The sequence below is a fragment of the Convolutriloba macropyga genome, chromosome 12 (genome assembly GCF_964194025.1).
Source record: "Convolutriloba macropyga chromosome 12, txConMacr16.3, whole genome shotgun sequence".
NCBI classification, from domain to species: domain Eukaryota; kingdom Metazoa; phylum Xenacoelomorpha; order Acoela; family Convolutidae; genus Convolutriloba; species Convolutriloba macropyga.
Genome location: NC_134479.1, coordinates 40,234,739 through 40,250,478, shown reverse-complemented (window position 1 = coordinate 40,250,478; position 15,740 = coordinate 40,234,739). Strand labels below are relative to the sequence as shown.

Below are 15,740 nucleotides of genomic sequence, written 5' to 3'. Positions count from 1 at the left end.
TAAACTTAAAAAAGTTATATATAGTGTTAAAATTTCGATCAAACTATAGTCTTAAACTTAGTGAGAATTAGAAAGAAAGTTTGACTTACCAGATTAGAAAGACAAGCAATTTGATTTTGATCAAAGAAATTATATAAATGAATCGTCAAGAAATGGTGCTGAGAATCAATATCCGGTTCAAATTGGTGAATCTAGATAACTATTATTAGAGTTAGATTAATTGATGTAAAATCTTCCCAGCATGTATTAAATGATGATGATATCTCCGGAAGTGTGAATGAATTCTCAGAAAAGTGCAAATGCATTCCATTTATGGTTCCCTTTGCGACTGATTTGCAGAAGCAAACCATATTGGGTAACCTTTGCGACCCCCACTATAAATCACGGTGCTAAGATTAGTTTTGTATCTTGACTTTTTCACACTGATAATGGGTATATATACAGCTGATTTTTGAGTCCTTTTTCATCCCCAAATTCAAATCACCATCTTGATCTAATAATCAGATCTCTCCTGTAAATCTCTAAATTCTACTGTAAAATATCATTTTGTTATTCTCTCATTTTTGAGAAATTAATTCTTTTACTTAGTTAAAAACGCTTTTTATTCCGCTTGCGAAAGTCCATAACCCAACAGGTTATGGGCCCAGCAATTTTTTAAGTCATAAAATTAATTTCCTAAACAAAACTAATTTGTTGTTGACAGTCATAATCCTTTTCTGCTTAGTACCTTTTCTTTTCACAACTGTTTTGCCTGCTCAAACTTCAATGGATCAACAGACAGTGAAGCTGCTGACCTACACAGGAAAGGCACAGGACTTTCCAATCTGGAGCACAAGATTTGTGGCGATGATGCAGACGAAGGGACTCTACAAATCACTACTGGGGACAGAGGAGCAACCCAATGAGCCTGCGCCACTGGCCAATGGGGCAACCAATGATGAAAAGAAGAACCACAAGGTGCTGAAGCATGCATACGAGAAGGAAGTTGCAGACATCAAGGAGAAACGGAACAAAGTGTGGTGCCATCTGGCACTGACTCTAGATGCAACAACCCTCATGCTGATGAGACATGACTGTGTGGGAGATGACGGCATTGGAGATGGAGCAAAGGCTTGGAAGCTTTTGCAAGAGAGATTTCAGAGTGTGGAGACGCCGACAGTGGTGACTTTAGTGGCACAGCTTGCTCGACTGCAGCTCGAGGATTCTGAGGATTTGGACAGCTTCTTCATCAGAGGACAGGAGTTGCTCACAAGGCTACAAGAAGCAGGGGAAGCAGTCTCAGAGACCCTCTTCAACGCCTTGGTCCTCAATGGTCTGCCAATGAGGAATGAAAGTTTTGTAATACAGGAAAGCTTCAAACCGGCAACGAACTTCACAGAGTTGAGAAAAAGGCTGCAGAACTTTCATGAGAGCACGGTGCAGAGACACAAGGGACAAAGCGGTTCAGTGGCACTGGCAGTGAAGCGTGACTTCAAGAAGGGACCCAAGAAAGGAAACTGCTTTGTGTGTGGGATCCCTGGACACTTTGCCAAGGACTGCAGGAAGAAGGAGACAGCACAATGCAGCAAGTGTGGTGAGAAGGGTCACCTAGACAGGGCATGCAAGAGACAAAGAGATGGAGGCAAACATGAGTCAGTGGCAATGGGTCCAACATTGGCTACACCAGACGAGGAATGCTGGGCAGCTCTTACCCAGTGGAAGACAGCAGGCATGCTAGTGGACAGTGGTTGTACAGATCACATAGTGACGAACATCGATGCGTTTCTGGACTTTGTGCCCATTCAATCAGTGGTCAGAAATCCCAACGGAGAGGCTTCCAGAAGGGTGGGCAGAGGCTGTGTGAGGATCAGCATACCCTCAAACAAAGGGGAATTCCAATGCGAACTCAAAAATGTTCTGTGTGTGCCGGACTATTCTTCAAACCTCCTATCAGTCTCAAGATGCACGGAGTGGGGACATAGCTTCACTTTCGAGAGAGGAAACAGCTGCATGAAACTCCAGAAGGGAACTCGGGTAAAACTAACACAAGAAAATAATTTGTTTTACTTACCCTGCAGCGTTCTAGAATTCAAGATGAGTTCCAACAGCGTGAAACTTGACAGTGCAAGGAAGTGGCACAGACGATTGGGTCATTTGAATCAAGCGGATGTGGTCAGGAATGCACCAGAGACAGTGGGGGGACTCGATGATGTATGCAATGTGTGTGCATTGGCCAAGATCACAAAGACTCCAGTACCAAGAGTGGCAGAGACCCAAGCAGAAGAGAAGCTGGAGAGGGTGTTCACAGACGTGATGGGACCTTTCAGAGTAGAGTCACTGTCAGGGTTCCGGTTCTGCATAGTGTTTGCAGACCAATACACGAAGTTTGTGTTTGTGGACTTGCTTAAGGCAAAGAGTGAAGCACTGGCCAGCCTGAAGAAATTTGTTCTCAGTGTGGGGACGCCCAAGAAGCTGAGGCAAGACAATGCGAAGGAGTTTCTCTCAGAGCAGTTCGAGACGTACTGCTTAGATGCAGGCATTCTACAGGAGAAGACCATACCAGAGACGCCACAACAGAATGGGTTAGCTGAGAGGTGCAACAGGACACTGCTGGAGATGGCAAGATGTTTGCTCATTGACTCAGGACTTCCAAAGATGATGTGGGGAGCAGCAATTCTTCACGCAGCAAGGATCAGAAACTTGGTTGTGAGACGAGGAGAAGAAAAATGCCCAGCAGAGCTGATGAGAGGTATAAAACCTAAGCTTCCAATTAGTAAATTATCTATTTTTGGTTGCACAGTCTTCATGAGGAAGAGGGACAGAGAAGTCAGCAAACTTGAACCCAAGACACTGGAAGGAAAGTTTGTGGGTTACACTGAAGGAGAAAACGGATACTTGGTGTACATACCCAACACACGCAAGGTGATGGCAGTTCGAGATGTGATCATCAAGGAGTCTGAAGTGGGCTCAATCCCTGACAACAAAGAAACGGCGGACCTACTAGATGATGGGTCGGAACTGGGAATCTGCCACCCAGATGATGGTCATCAAGACGATGACAACAGAGAACGACAGGACACATCTACTGCAATAAAGGAGGAGTGGCATGACGCAGGGAGCGTGAATACTCAAGAAACAACACTGAGACAAGAGGCCTCGGATGTTGGAGAAACAGCACTAGATGAAAAATCTACTGCAAGAGGGAGTCACAGAGACTCAGATTCACTGGAAGACAGTGACACAGAAGACTTCTCACAGTTAGAGACAGTTGGCTTCAATGAAGATGCACTGGAACACGCGGACAGAGCGGAGCCCAGACGAGGGACACGAGCAAGGAATGTTCCGCAATTTTTTGGAGAAGTCAGGACCCATCTTGCTGTGACTGAGGGCGACTATGTGGAACCCAAAACAGTCTACGAAGTCAAGCAAGGTGACGATTGGGACCAGTGGCACCGGGCAATGAAGGACGAGGTCAAGGCACTCCAAGACAACGAGACTTGGAACCTAGTGAGACCACCCACAGACAGGGACGTCATACCGGGCAAATGGGTTTACAAAGTGAAATTGGGACCCAGTGGTCAAGTGGACAAATACAAAGCGCGCTATGTGGCGAAAGGCTTCAAACAAGTGGAAGGACTGGACTACTTTGAGACTTTTGCGCCTACCTGTAAGCCAGAGAAATTCAGGATTCTACTTCAGCTATCAGCGAAGCAAGGCCATGTGATGCACCAATTTGATGTCAAGACTGCTTTCCTGCACTCACCAATCGAGGAAGAAGTGTATCTGGAACAGCCACAGGAGTTTGTAAAACGCGGATCAGATGGGGAGAAGTTAGTATGTCGACTAAATAAATCAATTTATGGTTTGAAACAGGCTGCTAACAACTGGTACAAAGAGCTGGCAAACTTTCTACTGAGACAGGGGTTCACCAGAAGCAGGAACGATCACTGCTTGTTCGCAAGATCAGAAGCAGAGGATCACACCTTCATCTTGGTCTGGGTTGACGACATCATAGTAGCATCAAGAAGTATGACAGTGGTCTCTGATGTCAAGAAGGCACTAGAAGCAACCTTTCACATGGAAGACAGAGGGAGACTACACTGGTTTCTGGGTCTAAGAATCAGACGAGAAGAGGGCAGAGTCACAGTCGACCAAGAACGCTACATAGAAACAATGCTTGAGCGGTTTCAAATGGATCAATGCAAACCCTCAAGAACTCCAGCTGATTTGAATTTGAAACTTCAGACAGCACAGAACGGAGACGAAGAAGTGGACCAGAGGATCTACCGAAGCTTGGTTGGATCACTTCTGTATCTGGCCAAACAGACGAGGCCAGACATCATGTTCACAGTCAACATTCTGTCCAGACACATGAATGCACCTACCAATCAACACTGGATGTGCGGAAAATGACTTCTGCGATATCTTCAAGGTTCAAAAGGTTTAAAACTTACTTACACAAAAGAGGCTAGTTATGATTTAGTGGGGGAAAGTGATGCAGACTGGTCTGGAGACGTGAACGACAGAAAATCAACAACGGGCTTTTACTTCAAGCTCAACGGACGTGGCGCAGCACTCAGCTGGGGTGTCAAGAAGCAGGCCACAGTTGCTCTTTCTTCATCAGAAGCAGAATATCAGGGCATGGCAGCAGTTCAGGAAGCACTCTACCTGAAACAACTTCTAGAGGATTTTGGCATCCAACAGAAACGTCCAATAGCAATTGGAGAAGACAACCAAAGTTGTATCAGACTCTGCCAAAACCCAGTCATGCACAAAAGGAGCAAGCACATCGAAACAAAGTTTCACTTCATCCGGGACAAAACGGAGGATGGGACTATTTCAATTCATTACGTTCCTACAGACAAAATGGCAGCGGACATCTTCACAAAGTCCTTACCCGTTTCGAAAGTGGAAACATTCAGAGCAGTTTTGATGGGAACAGACTCTACGCAATCAGCTCAAGTCTGAGTGGGGGTGTTAAAATTTCGATCAAACTATAGTCTTAAACTTAGTGAGAATTAGAAAGAAAGTTTGACTTACCAGATTAGAAAGACAAGCAATTTGATTTTGATCAAAGAAATTATATAAATGAATCGTCAAGAAATGGTGCTGAGAATCAATATTCGGTTCAAATTGGTGAATCTAGATAACTATTATTAGAGTTAGATTAATTGATGTAAAATCTTCCCAGCATGTATTAAATGATGATGATATCTCCGGAAGTGTGAATGAATTCTCAGAAAAGTGCAAATGCATTCCATTTATGGTTCCCTTTGCGACTGATTTGCAGAAGCAAACCATATTGGGTAACCTTTGCGACCCCCACTATAAATCACGGTGCTAAGATTAGTTTTGTATCTTGACTTTTTCACACTGATAATGGGTATATATACAGCTGATTTTTGAGTCCTTTTTCATCCCCAAATTCAAATCACCATCTTGATCTAATAATCAGATCTCTCCTGTAAATCTCTAAATTCTACTGTAAAATATCATTTTGTTATTCTCTCATTTTTGAGAAATTAATTCTTTTACTTAGTTAAAAACGCTTTTTATTCCGCTTGCGAAAGTCCATAACCCAACATATAGCGTGCTCCGCTTCCAATAAAAATCAAAAATCTAGGAACCTTTATAAGATCAGTCCACCATACTAAAAAAATGGTTCCAAAGGGTGCAAACTGCTGCCATTCATTCACAATCCAGACGGAAAAATTTGAGTTTGGTCAGATCTTCACTAAGCACCAATCGAAATAATGAAATGCGAAACAGTTAAAATAATTAAGAATTCAGATTTTGTAAACACTTTGAGCGCGAGTGTCAGATTATATGTATCTAAGGAATTTCTAGAGGCTGTACTTCAGCAGCAAATATAGACTGATTGAAAAGCTTCATTATATTCAACAAGTTTCTAAACTGTTGTGAAGCTCAAATTTGTGTATACAGAACTTTTTGGAAAATATTGATTGGAGCTTGGAGCAATTTAAACAATCTCATATGGAAAAAAGTTCACAGTTTTAACTGATCATCGTTTTTAATTTTCAGTCTCAAATCCTAATGAAACCACTTAGACAAATCAGAGCAGGTTGAACCGCTGGACGGAAAAAATTGAGTTTGGTCAGATCTTCAGATCCACCATGTTTTTAAAAATGGAGTGGCCAAATCCATCCTTAGGGCACATACTGAAAACTGGGACATGAGCAACATTTGATTGCAAAGGCGTCAAAATGCTCCCCGTGTAAATTAACGAAGACTCTAATGCCCCGTATAATGCCGACTCATGCAATTCAACACCAGAAAGCAATTCTCACGTCCAATGCGTAAATTCCTGGATCGAAATTACAAAAATTCACATTTCACTGCTAAATTATTTACTTTCACCGCATTAGTAAGAGGTGAAATTACGTATATAAGAAATGTGAAATGTGGTGAATTTTTGTAATTTCACCGCTTACTCTATTTCAACGCATTCGCGGCATTTCACCGAAAAATTATGTACAAAAATTGCGGTCAAAAAAAATTTTTACAGCTTATCTTACATATTTTCCCGATTATTCCTCGACCCGGGTGTTGATTGCTAACGTGACACTGACATGCAAGATATAAAGTCTACTGAGTCAAAGCCCGACATTAAATCGCACACGCAGAGTGCAAAATGACTGTTATTGCCAACATGTCTCTATTATTTTTGCAAGTTAGAGGAAACAACATTAGCAAAAAAGAAAATCTACGATTTCAAATGAACATTTTGTATTGCGGAATTGGTACATAGATTTCTTGTAACCCCAAACAGAAAACTGATCGTCATGCAAGGAACTGAAATACGACTAGGAGACAGCTCTCAAGCAAAAGTATTGAGGATCTAGAAGTTACCTACCTTCCTCTTTATTTTTGGAAATGAACTATAAAAAAATCTTTTTCTGTCAATATTGACAATTTTAGTTTTTCCCATTATAGCCCCCACAGCTTAGTGGTCAGATAACCTATAGCCCCCAATCATGGTAAATATAACGTAAGGGGGCTATAATTTCATAGGAGGGGGGTATAATGGGAAAAGCCCGACAATTTTGAAACTTGATTGAAAACTTCTACTGCGTCAGCATTCAAAAAGAACAATTGCACTTGACACTCATAGTAAACAGCGCACTATATTGACATGGATTTAAAATTATCTGCCTAGAATATCTGAAAAACATCCTCCACATCACATCGGGACTAAAAGAACACTTTTTGAGGGGAAAATTTACTTTCCCTTCTTTTGGATCAGGATGAATTGCCTCCCAGATGTCTTTACATATATAAACTTAGCATTCCTCATCAACTTACTTCATCACCTACTAATGTCCCAGTCCTTGCCTGGTTGATAAGTTATGAGTTCATTACACAAAATTTTTTTCTGTTTAAAAAAATCAGCTCTCATTGTTGATACACAAAAATTTGCTTTAACAGGAGAAATCTGGTAGGGTGGTATTACACTAGCCTCGGCTAAATCTAATCTTTAAAAATGGCCTATATCTTTTCCTCTCTAAGTGGAAAATTTCCAATAGGTTGAAGTATCCTGATCCTACAGTACACAATATTAGATTAGCGTAAGTCAGCCAAATAAATGTAATTAATTTGAAGTAAAAAAGCAGAGCATCAAAATTTCTCGTAAGTGAAATTGTTTGTCATTCTTCAATGACAAAGTATTGTTAAGCTAGACCACTAGTTGTGTACAAAAAAACAAAACAGGCTTCTGAAAACTTAAAAACTCTTGACAATTTTCTATTTTATGTTTGCCACCACCAAGGTCTTTATTTAATTTTGTATGAGGCAGCTCTACCAGTTTTAACTCGGACAAAACTTAACTGATCATACAGTATCCTGAAGCGAGAAGATAGTTATCATCATTTCAATAGTTAGTAAAAGAGTGCAAGATAGGCCAATCTGGCTCAAAAACTCTTTTTTAATTAAAAACCAAACTGTTCGTTCAATTGTTCACAAACTGAATTTTTCACAAAATTAAACTATTATACTTGAATAGTCATCACTAAACACCACGGTATTGTTTTTGTAGGGAATGTTTATCCATTTTTCAATTTGAAGCGGTCTTCAGAACAAGTAATCTCAGTTAACAAAAAAAAAACTATTACATTTTGATTGCTGCATCTTTGAAAAAAAAGCACAAAAAAAATTCCATTTTCTTTCATTTAGATGCAGCGTTGTAAAATTATAACTGCAACTCATGATTTCAAGCGTTGATCAAAACCCCTCCAACTAGTCATTCCCTTTTGCCTTTGTTCTGCTCACCTCATAATTTTTCTAATTTGTTCTGACTCAGTCTTTCGACGACCCAAAATTTGCCAAATTTTTGGTCAGTCTATCTATAAAGTTTTGAAATTGGAATTAAAACACTTACAAATTGTTCGTAGCAAATAAACCCACCGTATGGCCTAATATCACCCGGGTCGAGGTTTTCGGGTACATTTTTGCAAGAAATGCGGTGAATGCGGTGAATTTGTGTACGAAATGCGATGATTGCGGTGAATGCGGTGAAAAAAAAATAATTCACCACATTTCACCGCATTTCTTACAAAAATTCACCGCATATAATTTCCAATGTTTACTCAATCTGATTTAATTTCACAAGAAATTTCAAAGATTGAAGTGACAGTTGGCGCAGTAGATTAAGCTGTGGAAGGCATGCAGGAGGGCAGACGTTCGAACCCGTGTTGGGGAGATTCTTTTTTGTAAGAGTACTGAGAACGCGGTGAAAATAAGTAATTCGCCGCGATTCACCGCATTCACCGCAAAAAGATGTAAGAAATACGCGGTGAAAATTATTTTTTTTCACCGCATTTCACCGCATTTCTTACGAAAATTCACCGCCAAACCTCAACCCGGGCAGCCTTTTTATTACGTTGCAAATGGTGCAGTTTGCAACTATGAGGATTTTGTGTTTTTGTGGACAACGGTGACCAAAAAATTTTCACATATTTTCCTATTCGTAATTGCTTTTCGTAATGAAAAAACATTAAATTAACAGTTGACAATAGTGACAAAAAACATGAGTCTTAAGGATGATGTTTTTAATATTTTATTCATCTGGCACAAGTTTGAGTTTTTAATATTCTATTCTTCATTTAACTTAAAACTCAATCTCTCGAATTCATTTAGTAAATATAACAAATCTAATTCGGAGATTTAATTGTTCTTGTAAGCCGTATTATGGTTAGTGTCAGAACTGCTACTTGTCTTCCTAATCCGTAAACATTATTACCAAGGTTTCTTCTGCAATTAATCACTAGTTATGTTTTCCTTCATTTCCGTCTAATTGGCAGGCCGCTAGTAATTGTGAGAATAAGAGACTAGTCGTTATCAGCCTTGGCGGTTTGGGTAAATGTGACGGTGGATGTTGACAACAGCTATATGCTCGTGACACTGATATCCACTCTTGCTCAAAAACAAACATCGTGGAAAAATGTGACGGATGCTTCCAATCCTTAACCACATCTGAACTACTCACTGCGTTCAAACACGCGTACAACTCTAATCTTGAAGCGTGCTCCGGAATAATACTGACAAATTCGAGTAATTTTTCAATTTGCAACGTAATGATGTAATTCCGATATTTTAACGAGACGGTCTGGTTTACTGTTAGGGGGTCTGTTCAAGTGCAACTACTGTGAAAATGGACCAGTACTGGATTCGAACCAGCATCTCTTATTTGCAAGCCTAGTGTGCTACCCAATTACACCAACTGGTCTTGAGCTCTCGAACTTGGGCGTCTCTTATAACCCATTCTCACGTTCTTTCATGTTCCTCAAGGCTTCATTTATCTAGCCAAGTATATGTTGAACAAGTAGAGTTGCTTGTCAAGCTATGTCAAGATTATCTTTTACTCAATTTACATTAGGTTGCTCTCTCTCTCTCTCAACCTTCTAACATTTACTACAAGTAGATCTTCTACATAAGGTGCAGTTTTACATACCTTGCCAGATGGTCAGAGCATTTTCCATGATTTACCATGACCTTATGTTCAGACCACGATTCTACCAATGTAGAGGTAGAGACTTAAGAGCACCCTCCTACGCCCCGCCAAGAGCCCCAACGCACCCCCCCCCCCCCAAAAAAAAAGTCTGATCAGAGGCTGACGTCCTGAAAACCTCAGCCTGAGCATTCATGTACTGATTAAACAATCTGTGGACTTGAACTAATATAATTTATAATATTTAGCCTTCTCCTCGGGGCTTTTTCACTCACTTTCACTAGCAACTTTGTCTTATTTTGGGTCCTCGCTCAACAAATGTCACTTTGTCCAAATATATGATCAAACATTACCCGCCTTCGGCCACTTCGCACCAACGAGCCGGGGTTTAAACAGCCGATTTAAGAAGTTGTTGCTCGGACCCTTGTGTCATAATATACCAGTAGTGATTCTTGAAACTGCCATAGTAAAACGATGCTGCAGTCCTGAATCATAGCAAGCTAAGGGTTCTTCAGCCTTGCGGTGTTAGCAGGATACAATCTTAGGCCTTTTCTGAATGTAGTTTTATGGGCAGTTTTCAATTTAGTGGTTTCATTTTACTGAATAACACCCCTCCCCCCCCCCCCCCCCCCCCTCGAGTTTATGTTCACGAAATGAAAAAAAAACATAGCTGGCTTTGAAATATATGCAGCTTCAAAATTTCGGTTAAAATTTTTGGTAATTATATTATTACATTTTCGCATCGTAAAGACTTAAATTTCTTAAATTTTCATACAGGTGCGTTTATATGTTGATATTTCGCGTAATTTGGTCACTTATTTCGGCTAATTTGTCCTTTCTGCTGTAAAATTAGCCCAACTTGTTCACGCGCAATAAATTGATTAGAATGTGGAAGTCACGAATTCTGCGGTAGACTTGAGATAAGATCAAGACTGCAAAACACACTCTGGGGTGCATAGTTAGAATAAACAGATATTGACCACTTATAATTTATAACTCTTACCACAGTCGGCAAATTACATTCTTCAGTGTCAATAAAGTTTACAAAAACACAACTTTTAATGTGTTCAAATTAAATGAACTATTTTCTTGCCAAAATAATATATTAATTTGCTTACAATGAGTAATTCTTAAAGAAATTAATTTATTTCAAACGAAAAAGGAGGCATTTAGCAAAATATCACAAAAATGGCAACAATGACAAAAGTGTTTCTTAATTTTAGCAACTTGTAAATAAGAAAAAAGTGACTACTTTTGCCCAGAAAAATCTTCAGCAGAGATAAGTGTGAAAGTATGGCAAACGCATTAATTACATATTAAAGTTAGTCAAGAGATTGGTAAATATCTTAAGTTTCGCCCAATTTAGAGGGAGCCATAAGACTGGAATGTTGATCGACTGACACTAGCAAATGTAATTTTGCTCATTCCAATGCCAGCTTAGGAAAACTCTTGACAGTTTTCACAGTTTTCCATTTTGTGGGCAATGTCCGAAAAATGAGGACTCAAACTCGATTATGCCAGGTTTTTTTACGACCCATGTTTTAAGATTAGAATTTCAAGCGCTTGTGAACACAAGCGACACTGGGCTAAATTAGTTCAAATTTGCTTCCAAATTGGATATATGTGATCTCACTTTTAACACAGCGGTGCAAGCGTGGAAAACTGGGAAAATCATTCTACACTCATTTCCATGCCATAAGTCACTAGTTTCCACATTATAAGAAGCCCTCCAAATACCTAAGATAGCAAAAGTTCGACCAAAAAGAAAGGAAGCCCTTTCAAAAATTTTCCTCTCGATATCAATTTCGGATTAAGAGGAAGATATGCAGTTTTGCGATTACACATATCATTGTTCACAAGAACATTTACTTTTTGAATTCGGTCTCAAGTAATCACAAATAAAAATTGAACAAAAAAATTAAGGCTAAGTACACGTTCAAAGTTGTGGAAATGGCTGCACGCATGCGTGAATACTCGCGACAAAGTGTAAGCACTTTTAACAATATAAGTTTTTAATTTTCACATTTATTGTAACTAAGTTCTATTTTGAAAAGTGGTATATGAAGTGGGGACACGTTTTGGTCCCTCAATTCAATTGAAATTTGCTTTTTGGGACATTGGTCACGTATTGTAAAAAGAATTGCAAGATAGATAAAAATTTCGAAAATTATAGTTCGTCTTGTGACGAACTTTCCTTGTTTGCAAGGAAAAGAAAAAAAGAAAAAAGAGGCAATGATTTTACATACGTAGATTTTCGTGATAACAAGATTGCTCGATGATGTTTTTTTCTTTAATAAATAATTTTTAAGTAGCTATGTTAACTTAATTTTGGTCTGTAATTGTCAACACATGATCGACCACAGCATGAGAAATCGTTTGGAAAATAGCCCTCACTGCTAATTTACTCAGAGCACGACGTGAACGAACTTGGCCAATCGTTTGGCAATTTTTCCAATTTTAACATCATTTTGCCAAATTATGCAAATTGGGCCTTGTGAACAGATAATAATTTTCAAATGAGATTTGGTTTTAACGAGCAAGAATTGTAAACACTTATAAATTAGAGATCATTCTTGGACTAGGGAAATGAACAACTGTTTAAATTTTATATTTCATACAGTTGTTGGATAAGAAATGATAAAGATCAACATATGCAGAAATAAAAAAATTATCTAACAAACACGCACCCACACACACACACACACACACACACACACATACACCCCCACCCAAACACACACACACACATACAAAACACACACATACACACAAACACACACACATACATACATTCACTTACACACACACACACACACACACACACACACACACACACACACACACACACACACACACTCACACACACACACACACACAAAACCCTTACACCCCCCCCCCACACACACACACACACACACTCTCTTTCTCTCGCTCGCTCACTCGCTCGCTTAAACACTAAAAACACACACGCACACACACACACACACACACACACACACACACACACACACACACACACACACACACACACACATTACACAAACTTGCTTGCTCGTACACACAAAACCAAAAACACACACAGTTGCTTGCTCACATACACACACACGTACACAGAGACACCAACACAGACACATACAGACAGACAGGCAAACACAGGTAGACTTACAAATCTGATCAATACATGCCACAAATAGGTACCACGTTAGATATTCTCTTCTTGTTGATAAAAACCAAATCTTATAAAGATATTTCCAGCCTTTGGATTGTTTCAGAACATTTCATATTATGAGAACTCAACAAAAAGTATTCCACTTTAGAATTTTGCTTACCTTAAAAGGTGGAAATTTTTGGTGAAATAATATTGAATAATAATCCAAAACAGCTTGATTTTTTGGCTACGCAATATAAACGTAAAGATTTTCTGACGCATAAAACAAAAACAACATCATACTTTTTAAACACAATAAATTTGATCAAATCTAGCAAAATAAAAAAGACTTAATACAAACTGAATAACTGCGAAGAAAGACGATTAAAATACGTGTTGAAAGTAAATGTTTAAAAACTAAACACAGTTCCACGTGGGAAAAGGCGGGACCTTTTCCATGGAAAGCAAACTGAGGATCGCTAAGGGGGGAATCCAATATCAAGCACACACAAAATTGAGCTCCGTGAGTGTTTTTAAAATAGCTTATATATTGCACAAACTATTGCGCTTTTTACGTTGTTTTGCGTTCATACAACGTGATAAACACTTAAATACTATCATATTTTATACAAACTATTAACCTTTTAAACATTTTACCCGGTCTCGACAAGCGATTACGAATATTTAACAATTTGAAACTAAAATCAACTGATGCCTTAAAATGAAATTTTAAAGGGCAAAGAAAAACTTACGGCGTGGCATCTCTGTCAAAAGAAGAAAATGTTAAAAAATGTCGCGTCAAAGCCAACACCCACCACAGAAAACGCCTTGAGCCTGTTATTTAGATGTCCGACGAGGAACCAATGTAACTCTAGCACTCGCAATTGACGCATATGAAATAAAGAAGATTAGAAAACCAGATAAATTCATAAAAAGCTTGTCTAATTTAACAGCTGGTCTTTGAAACAAGTTTTAATTGAACACACGCATAGCAGCTATGTCAAAACTACTGGCATGGGTGCATTGTATGCACCCTGTGAGTCATCACTACCCTAGTCTAGGTCGGGGCTCAGTGAAAGACCACACTCACCCTTATTTGTTATAAAAAGGTCATGCTCTATATATGAATAGATTAGTCTCGATTTTAGCTGTGATATTGTACAGTATATTTCTAATTTATATTTTCTCTCACTTATAAATACCTCTAAATAAAAAAATAATGCATTCTATTCTTGAGATGAGTTCTGGACTAGGGTATACTTCTATGCAGGCATAACACTCGTGAAGTCGAGTGTGTGCCAATTCAGAACTTTGCGCTATTAAATACTCCTTGTTACTTTTCACATACTTTGATCGTATACTAGAGTTCAGTTTGTACTATCTACAATCATTTCCAAAGTTTGAGACAGACAGCACTATATGGAAATGCATAATGATGATTAAAACGCTATTAATGTCACTTTCGGATCAGTACCTCAAAGTGTGATAGGAAAACCACAACCAAGTGCTCCACTTTGTGTAGGAACGTCCTTTGGGAGTGAGTCTTTTATAAAAAAGAGATTTTTCACTAAAAGTTGTCTAAGATTTAAAATCCCGACTTTTCCAATTACTTCACTCTCTTACCTTTTTCTCTTAACCTTACTCTTCAAAAGTCTTTTAAATCCACTTCTTTCCTAGCTTAAGCTTTTTAATTAGCTTTTTTAAGTTGCTTTCTTCTTTACTATAGAGCATTTAGACTTCTTTTTATTTGGAAAAATTGTCCGCATCTAGCCTCTATAGAGAACATTTGAAAATTCAGAGGCTCATTGAGGCTGATTCTCAACATGAGCCAAATTGACAGACTTTTATCTGAGGCCAGAATGACAGCAGAAGAATCAACGCAAGATGAAAGCGATTTTACTGAAGTGCGGAATAAAAGAAAACAATTCAGAAAACAAACGCCCACCCCAACCAACAACGTAAGACCTATGAATGTTTCCATTGATCCAAGACCATCACAAAGTCAGTTTGCGAAAGCAGTGAAGTCGAATTTTCCAGCCGTTAAGATCAAGCAAATGAGAGAACTGAAAAACAATACCGATTTCTTTATTCAACAAGAAGACCTTGCTTCAAGAAAATGCCAAATGCTGCCACTAAACCTAAATCAAGCCTTTCCAAATGCCAAAGTGAATGCCAGGAACAACTTTCCTAAAACTAAAACTAAACCAATTTTTGTCATTGTAAACGTTCACCACAGCATTACTGAAGATGAGGTAAAAGAAGAACTCCGAACCAACAACGGAATGGATGTCGCCGAAATGTCAAGAATAACAAGTCGAGCAACTGGCCAATCAACAAAGTTAATACGTGTGATTACAGAATCAAACATTCAAGTTAAAGCAGCTCAAAAACATGGCGTCAAATTGGGCTGGCAGCTACACCGATGTGAAGCAAGCCGAGAACCACCACATAAAATGCAATGTTTCAAATGTCAAAAAATTAGCCACTCTGCAAAAGAATGCACTAATGCAACTCGATGTCTTCGCTGCTCGCAAGATTATAGTGTTAAAGAATGCACTGTTGCGAAAGAAATTGCCAATTGCTCAAATTGTGGTGGTGCTCATGCAACAGTTTATCGAGGGTGTCTAACATATCAGCACAAGTTAGCAG

General features: G+C 39.0%; 1 protein-coding gene across 1 annotated transcript in view; it reads right to left on the bottom strand.

Moving 5' to 3' along the window:
* LOC142350235 (uncharacterized) overlaps positions 1–13,427 on the bottom strand; it is a 131,003-nt gene extending 117,576 nt beyond the window's left edge. Inside the window, exon 1 of the mRNA XM_075402002.1 lies at positions 13,273–13,427. The gene's annotated coding sequence lies outside the window, so the exon portion shown is untranslated. The remainder of the gene's footprint in view (positions 1–13,272) is intronic.
* Positions 13,428–15,740: the final 2,313 nt, after the last annotated feature.